Source organism: Colius striatus, chromosome 10, assembly GCF_028858725.1.
Source record: "Colius striatus isolate bColStr4 chromosome 10, bColStr4.1.hap1, whole genome shotgun sequence".
Lineage (NCBI taxonomy): Eukaryota > Metazoa > Chordata > Aves > Coliiformes > Coliidae > Colius > Colius striatus.
The window spans coordinates 33,678,782-33,696,734 of NC_084768.1; the positions used below are offsets into that span (position 1 = coordinate 33,678,782).

At 44.4% G+C, this 17,953-nt stretch overlaps 1 long non-coding RNA gene across 1 annotated transcript; it reads right to left on the reverse strand.

The window, feature by feature from the left end:
* Positions 1 to 2,907: 2,907 nt before the first annotated feature.
* Positions 2,908 to 11,208, reverse strand: LOC133626192 (uncharacterized). Its single transcript, XR_009819330.1, has 3 exons — positions 11,129 to 11,208; positions 9,606 to 9,739; positions 2,908 to 2,984 (listed from the first exon to the last, which is right to left on the reverse strand). It is a non-coding gene; the product is annotated as an uncharacterized LOC133626192 (long non-coding RNA).
* Positions 11,209 to 17,953: the final 6,745 nt, after the last annotated feature.

Here is a 17,953-nt window from a genome sequence, read left to right on the forward strand (position 1 = left end):
CAGCAAGATCAAGAATCAGCTAGAATCACATTTCTGCTCTTCAGCTTTTCATTTTTCAAACACCCCCCACTGACTACAATGCAAACGTCCTCGGGGCTCACAAGCCTTGTGATGCTGCAAAGATTGTCACCCGCACAGCCCACTACGCCCGTCCCTTTTAACCAAAGCAAGTTACTTTACTGGTTTAAGTTTGTCTGGCTTGACATTGCTCTACTATTAATCCTGCCCTAGAAAGGCTGGTGAGAGCAGCACATCCCCAGCTTGGGCACAGTCGCTTTTGAGCAGTGGAAAAGCAGGAAGAGCAAATCGTGACCAAACCAACCGCGACCTGTGAACACTGTGAACCCCACACACACCATCCCAGCACGTTTCTTCCAACAGCCACGTTACGTTTCTGCATGGCTCTGCTCTGATGCCATAGTCCCTTGTATCGTAAGCAAAACCTGGGTTGTTTTGGCCAAAGTGGGGAATGTTGTCCATGGGAAAATGAGTATGGAAGGAGTGCCTTCAAACTGAAAAAGAAGTTGCCATTTTCAGAGGGGACACTCAGCTCAGTGTTTAGCAGCTCATTAAATATTTCCGTGTTATCTGTTAATACTGTGCTTACATTCTATAGAACCCAAAAGGGTACCTCTCATTCAGGAGGAGCAGAGTTGGACTGCCTGAGCATCAGAGCAACGAATGTCATCCCTTCTACTTAACAATCCAGCTTAAAGCCCTTGCCATGAGCACGTTTTAAATGGAGCTCAGCAGACACAAGGCCATTTGGACAGCTCACACACCAAAAAGCAGTTGATTTTCTAAAGTAAAAATACATAAACCCAGAATTTTTTAAAATCCCCCCTATCAGCAACCCAGAACCTGGCAATGCTGAAGCTCAGTACATTAAGGGTTCATCTGACATCTGCAGACCTGCTCTTACTAAATTCAGACGTTTTTCACCATTAACTGAGTCGAGATCCTGTGTTTCCACCTAATGGCCTGTATCAGCAACTTCCACCATTACCACATCAGCACCAACAAGCAGACATGCTAATTCATGTGCCATTAAACAGCATGCACATCCATAGAGGGAGACTGCAAGCTGTCTGTGAGCAGAAATGAACGAACTTTCAGTAGGTTTGAATAAATTTGTGGGCACTTTGTAGCTACAGAAGATTTCCATCAACAGCCCTTATAAATAGCTTGGAAAAGGCAACTGATTTAAGCTCACCAGAGTCAACAGACAGGAATCGCTATGAGGTGAGCAAAGCACAGGCTGTGGCTTCTGAAAATCCAGAACGCTCCCAGAGACATTCTTACTGTTGAAAAGAAACTATTCCTCTGCACATTTTAGCAGATAATCTTGAGGTACGTTACCACGAAGGGAACGGGAAGAATCAGACCTAGTGCGACACGCCATCCATTTGGTTGAGTACAGTTGGAGCCCAAGATCCTCTAAGCCAAACTTCTTCATCATAGCAACCTTCTCTGGACAAACCCAAAAGAGTAATTTATCTGTTTACTGTGAAATAACAGGATGTGTCCCAGTCTGCTGGTCCCTATGGGGTAAGAGCACAAGCTGAGCTTCTCATGAGAGGAAGGCCAAGACCAGCACTTACAGCCAGATGCACAGAGCTCCCCACAGCCTGCACCCACACAGGACCAGGCCACCACACACTGCCTCCAAACAGGGCTGCGAGCTGGAGCTCAGTGAGAAGCCTCACAGCAAGCCAGGGTGAAGAGCACTGAATACGTTTGATGCATTTCTCGTAGCCCGTGCTGCAGACGAGATTCAGTGAGCCTCCTAAATCAGTACGAGCTCATGAATCCTAAAGAATTGTAAGAGGGCCTTGTGAAGGCAGGCAGGAGGCAGATGGCTTCTGCAACAAAGAACAAATTATTTTTGTTAGAGAGTTTTGGAGGTACTGGAGGATCATTTCTGCTCTCAGCTGAGACACTGGCAGATACAAATGCTATAAAATAATAATTCAACAGCTCACAGTCACTCTCACTACTGGATGCATGTGATTTTAATTAATAAGCTTAATATCTTCAGCTAGATGGATTTCTGTTTTCTTCTGTGCTCTGTCTACACTTTATCTTTCCAAGCAATAACCTAAAGTATAATGCACTGACCAGAGCATAATGGAATGGACTAAAATATAAGAATCATAAAGATACTTGTTTACAATACGAGGCGTGGATTAACACTAGCAAGTGTTTGAAAGCACTGAAAGAACATTTGCAGCCTCCACCTTTATGATCAAGTAAATCATTGCTTTATGCAGAAAATAATATTCAATAAAGAACACAATCCAAACCTGGAGTTATATAAAAATCACAACACGTCTTTTTTTGTGCTCCTCTAAAATTCAATAAATAGTTCAATAGATCTTCTTTATTCCTTTCACCCTTCTGGGGGAAAAAATGATTCTTAGGCAAAGAGCTTGCAGGCCAAATTTCAATCTGAAAATAATCTTTATAGCTGAGTTATGAAACAATGAGAAGAAGGGTTTATGATGTGAAAGTTGATGCAGGCTTTACTGCTTTGGCATGATTGGTGAAACTGTATTAAAAAGAAATACATTTAAAAAAACCCCAAAACCAAAACCTAGGCATTCTTTATCCTTTGACTAAATAATAGAAGCTGTATGTTATCACAGCTGTATAAATCTAAAGTCCTAAACCACTCCACCCTTATTATCTCTTCCAAAAGAAAAACGTTTATAATAATACATATATTGACTTCTGCTTTTTGTTCAATAACAAGATTTACTGTCCCACTCTTCAATCAATTGTAACCTCTTTGGGTCAACAAATCTCGATACTGATCTCAATAGAAGTCAATACCTGCTTATTACTTACCTCCGCATTTAGACACCTATCACAAATTTATATGGGCATCCTCTGGAGATGAAGAAATGAATACCTTCTGTTCAGTTTCTGCACAAAATAGGCTTCTGTACTTTTCACGGAGTTATTTTTAAAGTCATGAGATAATGCTGCATTTTAAGAAAACAATATTATCCGTTAATTTGTGGAACCAGGGATTAAAGCAGTTCACCATCTCCATGTAGTTCCCTCAAAAACTCACAGTCTGGCCTTCTTGTAATTCCTATTTTCTTCCCACGTAAAATGTAGCTGAGAAATCTGATATTTTGTCTTCACTAACTGAGAAAGGCAAATCACAGTAAGGATTAAAAAGCTACTTGCAAGTAATAACACGTGAACTAACATTCCGGAAGATCAGCGGAGAAATACAGCAAACTTCGCTTTCTCAGTTGCATTTGTATAAGGCTAACAGAAAGAATGTGCCCTGAATTACACTCCTATGCCTCATTTTGTATATGAATTGATTCTGTATTTACACAGAGTCAATCTTCAGGTAGCCTATTTGGTACCTGAAGCGCCAAACATTTGCTGTGAAAGGATAATCAAATCTGGGTTTGGGTCTTACATGTAAACAGATTAAATGGGCATTTATTTATTGTACAATCCAAAGGCTTGCACAAAAATCTTGTCATAGAGCTGGATGATGAGAAATATATTGTCTGGAGTTTGTTAGGAAGATGGGGTTACACGCACCATAAGCGTGCCTGTAACTGAAACAGAACGCGCTGGCACGGGGCTCTGCGGCACACGCAGGGAAAACATCAACCAGCTGCAGAAGTTATGTTCAGAAGTGCCTTGAGAAACACCCACGAGGAGCAGCATTGTCCTGCCCCTTTCTGGTTGTACGGGCAGTGTAACATGGGCTGTGTCAAGCACAGTAGTCAACAGATGAAGCAACGACCCTCACCTTCAGTATTACTCTTTTGTTATCTCGTCCTAACATCTTAATTTCAGCACACCAACACAGGATCGGTTCCTAGCTTGTTCTTTTCAGTGTAGCCAGCACAGGCCACTAACAGTCCTGCTGAGTGTTGGCATTCCCGTGGCTGTCCCAATGCAACATGAGGCTGTGCAACCTGCCAGAATTGCTTTCTTGGGTTGGTCAGTTAGATCCCAGAGTCTGAAAAACTTCTATATTGGGAAAATTTAGATGTGAGGGGGTTTTTTTTGTGCAGGAGATCCCATTCTCAACTTACTAACGTCAGGTTTCCATCTACCACACGGGATAAAAGTAGTGTGATGTGCAAGAATCGTGCCTGGACTTACCCAAGAACTGTATTTGACTAACGAGGTGAGCCAATTAGGAATGAAATCATTTTCAGGTTCAACAAAATCAGTATCACTTATAGGATGTGGTAGGAGACTTAAAACAACCCAACATCTTTAGCTTTTAAAAACCAGATAAAGCCATATTGATTTACAAAACACACGGCGTTAGGCTGCTCAGAAACCCAGAGTTGTCGTGTAAAAGAGCCAGGTCGAGGAACACCAATAAAACTCCCATTCATCTCATTAGTCAAAGAGCAGAGTGGAAGGCCAAGCAAGGTCAAAGTGCTCTGTCTAGCGTCTGATATTGCTGCAGGATGACAAGTTATGCTTTATGACCAGCTCTAATGACAGTCTCTGTCAGCCCAGGGAAGGCTTGTGTGCTCTCTGGGCAGAGACGCTCCGGCCACAGCTGCCCCTCTGCTGAGCCCACTCACAGCAGCGCCATCGTTTACACCCTCAGACCAAGGAAAAGGGGCCTAGAGCATGTTTTGATCCAAAACATGCACAGACACCTAACTGGAAGAGAAGGTAAGCCCAGTTCCCTCACTCACCCCCTCTGCTGCTCACGGATCCCTGTGATGAGGAGGGGTAAAAGGGTTCTGCTGACAGGCAGATGTGGTGGACACGGCCAGGAGTTATAAGTGAGGATGTACACCACTCAGAGCTGCTGCATGGAAGCTTTCCATGAGTACTAAGGGAAACAGAAAAGAACCATCTAATAGAGATAACATGCTAAAGTTAAACTACAGTAGCTTCCACAGAAAAGAGGAATCCAGGATTTGGTTTCTATTCTAGCAAGTGGTGAGCACTGTATTTGTTGAACCTGACCATGATGCCTCTCCTTCACAAGAACTGATGTTAGCAAAACCACCTCCAAATTAAAATCTTAGTGCATTTTTACATGATACTGATTAAAGTGGGTGGGCTTTGGATACTGTAACACGAAGGAGAACAGTAATCACCACGGATAAAGTGACAGCAAAAACGCAGCAAAAATTCAACAAGGATCAAATGCCAGAGCAAGGGAAAGGGAAGGAAGGAGTAAGAGGCTAGAAAACATTTCTTGAGGGCAAAAATAAGGTTAAAGGATGATCATTAACGTGCTACTGACACTCCACAGTTATAATGAGGACTGTGCAAATGAATATATAATAAAGAATAATAATAATAGCTGGATAGTGCCAGCTAGATGGGAAGAGGCAGAGGACAATAGGAAGATTGGTCTAATAACAGAGACATTCTGCCTGCGCTGTGGCAAAGGCCTTGGAAGATGCTCAGAGGGAGGAAATCTCCATGGAGACTCATGAAAGCTATTTCTTCTTGTTATTTTGCAGAGATATTTCTACTCCTGCCCAAGGCCTGAGGCCCATTTAGATTTCCTGAAGGTCCTAGAAGATGAAATCTAACTTTGAAATAGGAAGAGCTTAAGCGTAAGCAGCGTTTCTCAGCCTTCTGAAGGAGGAGGTGGACTGTACAGAAGTGTCTGCAGAGACGCTGCTGCCACGCTGCAGGACCAGAGCTGACAACCCACCCTGCCAGAGAATCTCCTCTGTGTTTTAAAATGCCACTTTTGTCTCCACACATCACTCTTCAGTCTCAGAGCATCGTCATGCTAGACTGTTGACCGCACACACTATCCTGGATCGGTGTCCTTATAGAGCAGGGAGGAACAGAGCGGTGAGGGGAAGGGAAAGTACTGAAATGTCTGGGGTTAACTCCAACTAACATGGGCACCTCTTAGTTTCTGAAACAGAGCTCAGTCAGGATAGAAACCAGTGTCACTGTTTGCAGTACCTGAGCTCCCTCATTCACGAATTTCTAGGGCTGCAGAATTAATAGGATCGATTACAGCCAATCTTTGAGTTGACTATATTTTAGCTGAAAACGTTCAGATGTATTAAAGACTTTCTACTATCAGCATTTTGGATGACAAGAGATGATGAGTCTGATGGAGCTACCGACTTTTTAAGAGGGGTTTGACTGTGAGGGTTATCGTTACAGAAACCTCTTGAGTTCCAGCATGAATTTCACTGGCAGAAAGCAGAAAGCACTCTTGTGTTATGTATTCCGTTCAAGGTTCTCACTTGGAAATAGTTCCGATTGTCATCCTTGGCCAGGTTTAAATTGACATTTTTATCACAACGTTCCTGGCACTGTACTGCGAGTTACTTGCTTGTGAGTAGTTATCAGCTGGCAAAAATTTAAGGAGGAGGTTGGCTGATTAAAATCATATGCCAAGAGCTCTACAAAAACAAGAAAATAACCAAGAGCAGCAAAAAGTCTTTAAAAGAAAAATGTTTTCAGAGCAAGGAAACTTTATACGTGCAAAAGAGTGGCAAATGGCACATCTTGGAATAGGGGATGGCCAAAAAGCTGACAATTAAAGCTGGGAAGGTTAGGCTGGTCAGGTTGTACAGCTGAGTGCGCTCCCTGAGCATGCTCAAACCAACACTTACGAGATTAATTTATAAGCTCTTCAGATTGTGAATCTCCAAGGTTTATGCTGCCTGCGCTTTGTTTGCATAATGCAGTTTTACACCACTAAAGCACTACCTATAAAGGGATTATTTTCATATTCAGCACATTAAAGACTCAGCACAACCCGTCGCTATCGTACTGTGTTTATGCCTGAGATAGCAGGTAAAGTGTCTCTCGTCCTGATTATCCGTGAAGCAGACGTAGGAACATGGATGTTTTGGGAGAGAGTGTACCCTTAGTGAAATTAATTCCCCAATGGTTTTATTAAAGTCTGTAAATTGCATTATTTTCCCATCATATTTGAAATATTGCACTTCCTTAATGCTCGATCTAACCCATGGCATGCCATCTTCCCTGGGGTGTCTAGACATGGTGTCTTAGATTTATGTGCATGATCTCAGTGTGTTACAACATCACTCCTGACTAATGCATTATTACAATACTTACATATATTCCCAAGTGTCACTGTATTGATTAGAAAATCACCAATCTGCATATGCACGCCATCTGTGCTTCGGAGAGGCGAAACATGCAGGGTAACATTCGCCTCACTCAAAGGGAAATTCAGATGCTACTAAAAGAGCAAACGGGAGCCCTTTCTTGTGTTTTGTGTGGTAAAATAACAAAGCAAACGCACAGTGTTTCTGCGTAACACCAGTCCGTGTCTCTGACGGTTCAAGGTGGAAGCCTTTTCCCCCCTATACGGCAAGGAGATTTACCTTCAGCAGCAACACGCTCACAATCAGCCCTTCCAGAGGCACCAAATCATACAGGAGGGAAGCACACTGCTGCAGTGAATTTTAACAACCTCAGCCCAGGTGCAAGAATAGGGCACTCTTCAGCAGAAGGGGCTTTAGTCAGCAACGGGTCCTTCCTTGGCTGAGAGCTGCAAGAGCGGTTGTAAAAGATGAATGAGGCCCTTGCTTACGGGGGTGAAATGCTTTTAAAGGACAAGAATCTGCTTATCTTTGATTGATTGCTCAGTCTGATACTTTCCTTTATGAAGTTTATTGACTACAAGCCCATAAATCAAAGAAAAACAAATCCCAGGTTCAATTTGGGGGGCATTGACATCCTGCCATCTTGCAGCCATAGCTTAGGAGTCTCAGGGCAGGGAAGAGGACGGAGGTGGAGGACTCGTGGACACAAAAGCACCTACTTCAGGTAAACTACAACTTCAGATGTTTACAAATTGTCATTCACTCATGCCCTATCCCATTTTTATGTCAAGAGAAAAACGCAGACACCCAAGCTACCTGGATTCTCTCTCTGAAGTCCTTAAGCACAGAATCTGCAATTAGCAGACACACTTTCCACTGTGCTGCCACACGTCTCTCTGCTTCTGCGAGATGACAGTCACATTCCCACACACCTCTCACCCTCTGTAGGGATGTTACATTTAAAATGTAAACTATCAAAGCAGGAATTAGATTGCTTTCAGGGCGATGTGAGGGTTTGGGAAGCTCAGAATCTCTATACTGAAACACCCCATACAGCTGCATGTAAGGAAAGCACTAGCCATAGATCTTGCTCATATGGGGCATACAGTACAATATGACAGCACGATAATACAGATTAATTTGTGCTGTTGACCTTGACACACTATTCTATTGTGTCTTCTTTTAAAGTCAGCACTCAGGTCACTAGAACATCTGGTGTTTAACAAAAAAATCTCATTCTGAAGTGCTAAATGTATTGAAACAAATGGTACTGTGCTATCATTACACAGTGCAACCTCTCTGCTAGGGGTCTAATTTCAAGGCTACCCTGACTGAACTAGGTTATTATTAGTGGGTTTATGATTCACATCTTGCTGCAGTACACAAACCAGCTAATTACCCAAAGCAGCCCTGCAAAGCCAGAGCCTGTTCCGTGCACGTGGCACCGACTGGCACTGCTCTCTCCATTTCATCTCTGGAGGCATCTGGAAGGCTCAGCCTGCACTCTGGTGAGCAGTCTGGCCTCGACCCAGCACAGCACCTCAGCAACCATACATAAAGTGCACCCTGTGTTTCAGCAGGACATGCTTGCAAGCTGCGTGCACGCGAGGCTGCCCTGCAGAACAGAGCTCACCACATCGGGCAGACATCGTGCAGCCCTCCCCGTCCTGCACCCTGGTGTTTGCAGCTGGTGCCCAGCGCTGATGTACCTCTTTGGAGGAGACTGAAGACCAGGGAGAGGATCTGTACAAAGAGTGAGCAGCTCTGTTTCACAGGAGCGTTCCCATGGTGTTTGATGTGAAGAGGCAAAGGATGGTGGCTCTGCCCTAGAAGGTGTCTCACCACCTCACTACCTGCCTCTGACACCACTGACACATCCTTGAGGTTCAGCATGGAGCCAGACACACAGGATGTCTCTGCAGGATCCTGGGGAACCTCACAAAGATTCCTCAGAAAGGATTAACTGTTTCCAGTGGTCTGGTGACCTTCACCCAGCCTGAAGCAGATCACAAGGTCTGTTAGCATTTCAGCTTTCCCAATTAGCAGGGAGGCACATCACCCAAGCTGGGCTCTTCCAACTGTGTTGTATTTGTGCTGTGAGTCACGGTGAGCTGACTCTCCTCTGCTTCACACATCTGGCAGTCATTTATGGCCCAGCAAAGCAAGTAGGAAATGTTGCTACTCTACTTTTTCACCTGATTTGCCCTCTCTTTGCAAACACAGGCAGAAAGGAAGTAGCCCTGAGACATGCACCAGTAGCTGACTGCTGTGTATCTGACATATTGACCTTTGGTTTTTATAAGGTAGAAATAGTCCCCATGATCAAAAGCATGGAAAACTACTACAGGCACCCATTCTCAGTGCCTGAGAAGGGATCAGTACCTCCAGCTGCTGAGAACAGGAAACACTGCAAAAGCAAGCATGAGAGTATTTAGAAAGAGCAAGGGATGCACATGCTGAGCCAAGCAAAGAAGGGGCAACAGGAGGAGCCTCAAGGTCATTTGTCACAGGAAAGTAATAGCCCAGAAAACGCCTTTGACTCACAGCAGGGCTGGAGAAGGAGGAGGTGGCTGCTGCACTGTGACTTGGGCCAAGGTAAAGTCATTTCCAGTTGTTTTTAAGTGAGATTTCTGCCATGAAGTCCCAGTCAACATCCATGAGAAGTTTATAGGTGGTCACTGAGAAGAAGAAAAAAAAGAAAGAGAGGCTGACATCACTGAATGAGAAGATAGCATCAAGCAATCAGCCCCCCAGTCTCATTAACTCCTAACATTTCAGCTGTCAGCCTGTAGTTGGCAGCTAGTGGAGAACTGAGTACAATGAGACATCTTTTAAACATTATTTTTTCAGACCATCTTCCTGATCCTTTATACTTGTTTGTTCTGCAGTTTCTTAGAAGTCCCAACTGCTGAAGGAAGTAGAGGAAAATCCAGAAAAAATAAAACAACCCACCCTGCTCTCTTATGCAGCTTCATGCCGCTGGGTCAGTGATTAACAAAGACAAGGTCCTGCTGCAGGGAAGCTAAATGGAGTTCATTATGGACATGAAAGTCAGCAGGGCCAAAAAGGTGAGACTAGAGGAAAGAGGATGAAATAAGAGCCTAACAAGTGTAGATTTTACTTCCTCAGTGCGAGAACAGCTTTTAACTACCAACTAAACTAAAAACGACACATCTAGGCAATAGTGCCTATAAGATAGGTGCTGCCCTATATAGTACACTGCACTCCTTTGGGTACGCTCACCGGAATTAAAATTCTAATGCACTGCTTAACAAATTCAGTGTTGTACTGCAATGAGCAATCTGGGTCCTCCAGACTGGGTTTGCACTTCTACCTAGAAAACTTAGAAAAATGGAAAGGAAGAGGAGCAGCAGTTAAGTGGAGTTGAATGATGTCATTAAAGCTGGATGGAGATATCCAGGAACGAGGCTTGGGAATGCCAGTGCTTCCTGGGGCTGCGTCCCAGCAGCAAACTTCCCAGAGGAGGAGATGACAGGGGGCTTGCTCCTAAAACATTGACCAAGACTGGACCTACAGCCAGCAGACACTGAGGTACAAGAAGGTTTTCTTGGTCCTGAAGTCTGCAAGCGATAGCTCGTGTATCACCCACAGGTAGCTGTCAGCCACACACTGCAGTACCGGGTATCTGGGCAACACAAGGAGGATCAGCTCTTACCATCTGTCATATTTTCTCCCCGAAACTGACAGTAAGTTATCACTTTTTTTCAGGAATGCATCCAGTTTAGGTCATTTCCGCTTCAGTTTTACACTGGCACCACTCCCCATTATTGTCAATTATCAAGGAACCTGAAGTTTTCTGCTACAGTTTTCTGATTAGGTGCCAGCCAGTTGGTGACCTCGAGCCACTGACTGCTGTGGACGTTGCTTAGACGTGGGGCTCGCCCGCCAAAGGTACATGTGATGGTGAGGCTAGAAAACCAAGTACCTTTCTAAATATTTCTTTTTGTTAGCCTAGAAAAATCAGGCCCAAAGGAGTTGTGAGAAGTGGGAAACCAAAGTCTCAAAGTAGCCTCAGTCCGTAAGAGGAGGAGTGTGTAGGCAAATACCTTTGTCAGAACAAGCATCCAGTAACTTCAACGTGTAAATAAACGTTTTCAGGGGAACGGGAGGATGTAATGCGACTCCAATTCCAGGATTACCTGACACCTAGAGATGTAGGGAAGAGAAAGGACAAAGGATAAGCAGTTGAAGGATATTAACATGTTACTTGGTCCCTGTGAGTCACAACCTCAAGGATTTCTGTACAGGTCAGTATGCCAACATCATACTTGATTCGATTTCTTTTGTTATCACTGTTTTAGTGCCACATAAATTATTTGTCTGAACTGATAATCATAGTTCCACTTTTCTGGGAGAGGAGATTTCAGGCCTTGTCTGAAACACCATTTAGCTGACAATATGTTGTCTACACAACCCTTAAGATAGGCAGGAAGAATCTGACTTTTTATTAAATTCATATGGCAGTCACTTGCTTCCAACAGCTTGTTAATGGAAGTGAATCCAACGCGCAGCACATCCTACCAAGGGGGAAACGGTCCCTGTCGGCACTGCTGTGCAAAGAGAAAGTCTAAAGCCAGAGAATGGACACAAAGATCTACTTACCATGAGCATCCCTGAACAACTGCAGTCTCAGCAGAGGACACAGGGATGGAACAATGCTAGTCCAAATAAAATAGGCAAGAAGAAAAAGGAACCAATGGCCAGAAAGGAAAACTTTCAGCAATCGTTAATGTAAGAACATGAGTGAAGCTTCCTAGGACTGTACTAGAACTGTTGTTCTTCAGAAGGTGGAGGGCAGTTTGAAACAGGGGTCTGTGATTTAAAATTCCCAAGTATTTGGGAAAAAAATCCCTGGCTTGTAGTAGCAACAATATACCTCCAGAACCTTTCTGAAATAACGGCAAAACCCCGCTGCATGGGCACATGGTGACAATCGTTACAAGAATGCTGCTAAACTGTGTAAGATCTTGGAAACACCATACTTTTAACTTTGCTCCCACTGCTACAGGTTCTCAGACTTGAAGAGAAAATGAAGAACCTCATTTGTTATTTTGCTCAGATAATAAGAGTCATAAAAATAGATTAACTGTCAGTGTCAGGAATTAATATCACAGAAGTACAGCGGCTCAAATGGCTTAGGCCATAAGTGAAGAAGCAAGAACACAAAGCTTCTGCCTTGGCTTGGGAAAGGACAGCCTCATCACTACTGCAAAAAACCCACATAAAATGAAACTGTGTTTAATAAATCTGTGTGCTTTTCAAATCTACATTTTGTTTTGCTCTACATACAGAGGCAGCTTTTGATGTTCAAGCACGACGCGCTAGCTACAAAAGCTGATGCTCAAGTTAAAAATCTACAGCTTTCCAGGTTTTTTTTCTTCCCCCTCCCCTTTTCTTTCTTTTTTCTTTCTTTTTCTTTTTTTTTTTTTTTAAAGAACCTCTGAACATCTAAATGATAACACGTTTCAAGTAGCTGCTCCTTCCCTGGAGTTGAACGAAATTGAAAAGATCAAAGTTAGCGCAATCTTGTTCAAAGGTGAAGAGGTGAAATCTTATGTGCGCCAGAGGATCAGAGCAAATAGAGACGTACAATGCTTAGTGTGCAACACCTGAAGCCCACTTTCATCAAGGTACCTCATTTTCATCTGAATTCAGAATGTACCTCATTTTATGGTAAGATAAGGAACAGCACAGGATTACCCTGGTGACAAAGGAAAGCAGCCCTTGCTCCGCAATGAAAAGTAAACATCAGTAAAAGGTGAAAATGGTCAATTTTTTTTTTAGAATGACTAAATTCGCCACATTACATTCTCTATTCCTTCTTAAGTAGCATTTATATAATTGAGTAAGATGAAGCCATTACACCCACAATGTTTCAAGTATCATAATGCTGTTGATAGTTGAAGAGTTTCTTGAAAAAAGCCACTGTTTTGAAGGGGCTGCAGAGGGACATCTAAAAAGGGTATGTTTTTTTTTCCATAAAATCTTCCTGTGACTGATGTGCCCTGACATAATGTATCACGATGAAATACAGCTGCCAAAAAAGAACTTCAAATGATGCCCTTTTTCTGCAGAGAGAGAAAAAAAAAAAGTGATAAGAAAATAGGTACCTTTTCAGCAAAAGCTTTTAAAGCTTTAAAAGCACGGCAACCAGTAAAAAGGTTCTCAGGTAAAGGCTTCTTTACTCAATTTTGTCTAAGTACCTAGAAGCTAAATGGGGGGAAAAGGGTATGGAAAATAATGCTCCAGCCTCTGAGAGAACTGGAGACAGCCTGAACATGAGACACAGTGACACAGGAAGACAAGAGAATTTTTATGTCCTTGTCCTACCACGGCACTTTCAAGCACGCAGGAAGATCCGTTTCCATATCATTGTGAATTGTGCCACGTTACACTAATCACACTCATCTGAAAACATTTTAGCATGTGCTTGGATTTAAAGGTGGCAAAGTGGCCACCAACGGGCAAACGTTCAGCAGCTGAGGAGAGAGCCACATCTGAATTCTCCCTTTTCCAATATGGACAGTTTCTTCTGCATATTTTCCTGTCCCAGGGCTGTTGCTATAGGGATCTCTCGGGTTCCAAGGTGAACTCTGCTGCCTGAAAGCAGTAAGCATTGTTGAACATATTCTCTGTTATGGGTCAAGCCTCGAACTGAAAATCAGGTCTGCGGGGGAGTCCTTTAAAAATCTCTTCCATGCAGCTCCCCTAGGAGCAGTGCCACAGCTACCTCCAAAGCCTGTTTCTCAGGGATTCACCCAGCACATCCACCCACAAACTCTCGCTTCTGTTTTCCTTCAAATCTCAAACCTGACAGAAAATCTGCTAAAAAAGCGTTCAGAGTTCCAGTGGTAGCTGCAGAGAATGAACTACTGGAAGCAGAGCATGTGGAGATGCTGCGGTGTGCAGGCCAGGCGTGAACTGGGGGTCAGGAACACAACAGACAAGAAGGGGACAAGACACCCAGAGATGAAGAAAGCACATCCAGAAGGCAGCTACCTCCAGCATAATACACGTGTGCAATTAGGTTGGATGCAACCGAATCTTTCACCAAGCTGCTACCTTATACTAGGTCAGAAAGGATGTCGTTCAAACTGCAACACCTTCTGCACTGACGATGGGCACACGTCCCTGACAGCTCTTCCCTGGGCTACACAAGCATCCGCCTCCATCTATCACAAAGTACAATCTAAAATACACACGAGCAGGTCCCAAAGGAGTGACACGATCTGCTGATTCACAGGTGTTGGCACGGGGCTTAGAGCAGAGAAACCATGGCCCCGTGTTTCCTCTTTATCTGCAACTTCTTATGTTACCTTTGGGGTGCGGAAAGGACTGACCTGCTGTCCTATGTCCACGGCCAGCTTCCCGCGATGGAGCTGAGCAGATAACCACGGAAGTGCTGTGGGGAGGCTGGAAATCTTGATGACAGGGAATATCTCTGTCTTTCGTAAGAAACGTCACACTGACATAAACCATCTCGGGGTCAGTGGCATTGTGCAGCACAGAGCAGCTGACTTGCAGACAGAGGTTGTGCTGACCGTGTGTCTTTATGCTTGAGCTCGCATTTTGGTGGCGTGCAGGTGGTATTTGCAGCTTTGAGAGGGGTGACCTGCTGGGATTTCAAGCGTCCTCCGAAGTGCTCTGCAGAACTGACTGCAGGTGTGTCTAACAAAACATTGCTGCAGCACTCAGATAGTCCCAGCAAACCTCCCCAGGTCCCCTGCATGCCGATGCTTCAAGTAAATCACGATCAAAGAGTTGCAAGCATAAAGATGGCTTTTAGCCACTGAAGGACACATCGACAGCACCGTGTTTTGAGGCACAGCTGCCCTTCCTACACCGCTGTCCATTCACCTGCACTACAGCAAACGTGCAGCCAGTCACTATTCCAGCACTCGCGATACAGCCTCGCCAGGTGGGATAATAGGTCAGATGTATCACACTGTTATTGTTCCTTTCTGTATTTGTATTTGTTATGGACTATAAACCCTGATGATCCCATGAAAGGCTGTGACCATGAATCCCAACTGGCTGAGCAGTGCTATTTCATGGCGGGGCGAGTCCGGCAGTAACGAATTCAGTCAACACAATGATTTCAGTCTCGGCACGCCGCTCTGCTTCCTGGGAACCTGCAGAAGATGAGTGGCTGTGTCACCCTCATCAATTCTGACACCTACAAAGCTGAAACCTCTCACAGAGCTCTAAGGCCCCGTGAAATACCAGTCTAATAAATATGCTATTTATTAATATATTTGCCATTGGGCAAAAACATTAATGAACCAGGAAAAGTTAATAAAAACATACTCCCCCAAATCATGGGATGGAATGTTTCTCTTTTTCTTATTCACGGCTGTACAAATGCAAAATGCGTCGGATTTCTTCATCTTTAATACCTAAGGGATTTATAAGCATATTGCATCTATAAAACTTGGTTCATCAGTACAGTACACAGCCCAGATATGCATATTTAATTGCTCTGGAAGTAATTTACTTGTACAGATGGTGGTATTAGAAGGTCTTACTTCAATTTAAATTACTTCTATTCGAAAAGTAATGTTGTTTTGCTATGAATCTTGAGTGAAGAATTCACTCTTATTACAGATGAATAGTCCTTAACAATTGTCGTTAATCTGTGACTAATCTAATACTTCGCCAATAAACATTTAGTTTCCGGTTTTACAAGCTGCAGCATCGTCTTTCCAGGAGGCTGATCTAGTAGCATTCCATATCCAAACCTGCTTACTTTCAGGGACTATAACGAGCCCTTGGGTAAGTGAATGAAAAGCCACAGAAGATTTTGTTGAACATCCCTGAGGATTCTCAAGGCAAAGAGCCATTGCCAATCTGCTCGCATCTTGCTGTAAACTTAAGCCAGGATTAAAGCCAAAGGGAGTATTTCATGGAAATACCTCCCAGGCATAAGATTTCAGAACAGTGACCCATCCCCATCGTGCTTGTGGGAAGCCTGGGAGGATCTTTAAGAGGAAAGGATCACGGTTGGCCTGTCCTGGCTGCAGGCAGTGGGCTCCCAGCAGCATTGCCTTGCCGATGGCCTTCACACCGCCGCCCTGCTCCAGCAGCAGCAGCAGCTCCCAGCAGCCAGAGTACAGCAGAGGCAGCGAGGGCTGGCAGCATGCTCAGCGAGCACTTACAGCCTTCCTGGGAAAACACCACTGCTCCTGCAAGCCCGATTGTTTTCTTGTACAGCTCCACAAAAGGTCTACATGTGTCTGTTGGATCATCTTTGGCGAATGTCCATCGTTATTAAAGCAAGGGCTATCTCAGAGGTGACTGCTGTGGTTGCTAGGACAAGCATTCATGTTTTATTCAAGACTAAATGGCCACAGCCCACATAACAGGCTCCCAAGTGGCCCTAAAATGAGCTCTTGCCTTCCCCTTCCCCCACCTCTGTCCTCAGGAGAAAACAGTTTTTTGACATTCAATCTGATTTTCAGGGTCTACCCAGAACAAGGTGATATGTCCCTTCTATCTATGTAACTCTAACCTTGTGGTCTGGATTTAATGCAACAGACCCCTGTGGACCTGATTCAGAGAGCCAGAAAGCTCTTGAATTTCCCAGAGAGTTCCAGGGAAGCTGAAGACGATGGGTGAGCTGCTCCTCTGAGACACTGTGAGACCACTAGCACCATATGCCTTTGTCAAATTAAAACTGAGAGAGAAAAACCCTCCCTGCCTGGCACAGCAACAAAGGGCTGTACAGCCCAAGCTGCATCCCACACTTGGAGCATGGGCGGAAGGGCAACCCAGGTGACAGAAGAGAGAAAAAGCACAGGGCATGTCATCCCATTAGTAAACCTGCTCCCACTGTAGAGAAGGAGCTGTGGTGCTCTGGTTCTGTCTGCCGCTGAATTTCCAAGCTACTTTCCTTTTTAATCATCTTAAATAAGAGAAAATTCTTTTCCACTTTTGGCTTTCATGCATTTACACTTACACAGAATTTCCAATAGCCTCTTTCTCTGGAAATTGAAGCACATTTGCCTCCACTGAGTTTAAAAAGGATTGGGGTCACTTCAGTTTGGAGCTTTTCTCTGGTTTTGCAGCCTGTGGCTGCTGCATCTCCAAGCAGCTATGAAGCATTCCCACTGTCACAGCAGCGTTGCAGCCCCCCAGCCCTCGAGCTGGGCAGAGCCGTGCCCACCACCGGCTGGCATCGCTGCCCTCACACCCAGCCCTCCCCGGGACATTCCTCACCGAGTGTTCTCTGCCCGAGGGAATGGGATCCTGCTTGTCCTCATCAGCCAGGGTGACCCCACAGATGTCCTGTTCCCCCAGCCGTCCCCGCAGAGGGCCGTGACAACCATACACAGGGTGCATGGTAGGGGCTGGGAGGGGAGGGTGAGAGTGGCACATGTCTGCAGCGGGAGGGAGCGTGTGGAGGCAGAGGGCTGCAAGCAACAGTCCTGTAGAAGGACAGGGATGAGAGAAGGTGAGTTGAGTATTTGGAGAAAGGAGAGAGCACATAGATGCAAACTGCAGGACGGCTGTGGCTCAGCTGCACTCCATTGCAACATGTCTCTTCCTAAGCATATCATTTTAAAGCAGAGAAATTCAAGACTACAGTTTGTATTTTATAACAGAGTCAAAAGCCCAAAACGGAAGCAGCATCTTAACAGTTCTGTCCCTTATTTTCATACAAATCCACACACACACACACGCTCATAGGCATGTAAAGTCAGACTTGAACACAAGATCTGCACAAGTTTTTCAACAAAATAATCCTTTAGACGCCGATAAATCAAGCAACAATGACACGGGGATATCATAGCATCACTAAAAATGTCACCACAGTTAACAAGTCTGCTTGTTTCAACAGAAAAATATTGGTGAATAATCATCCATCAGTTAGC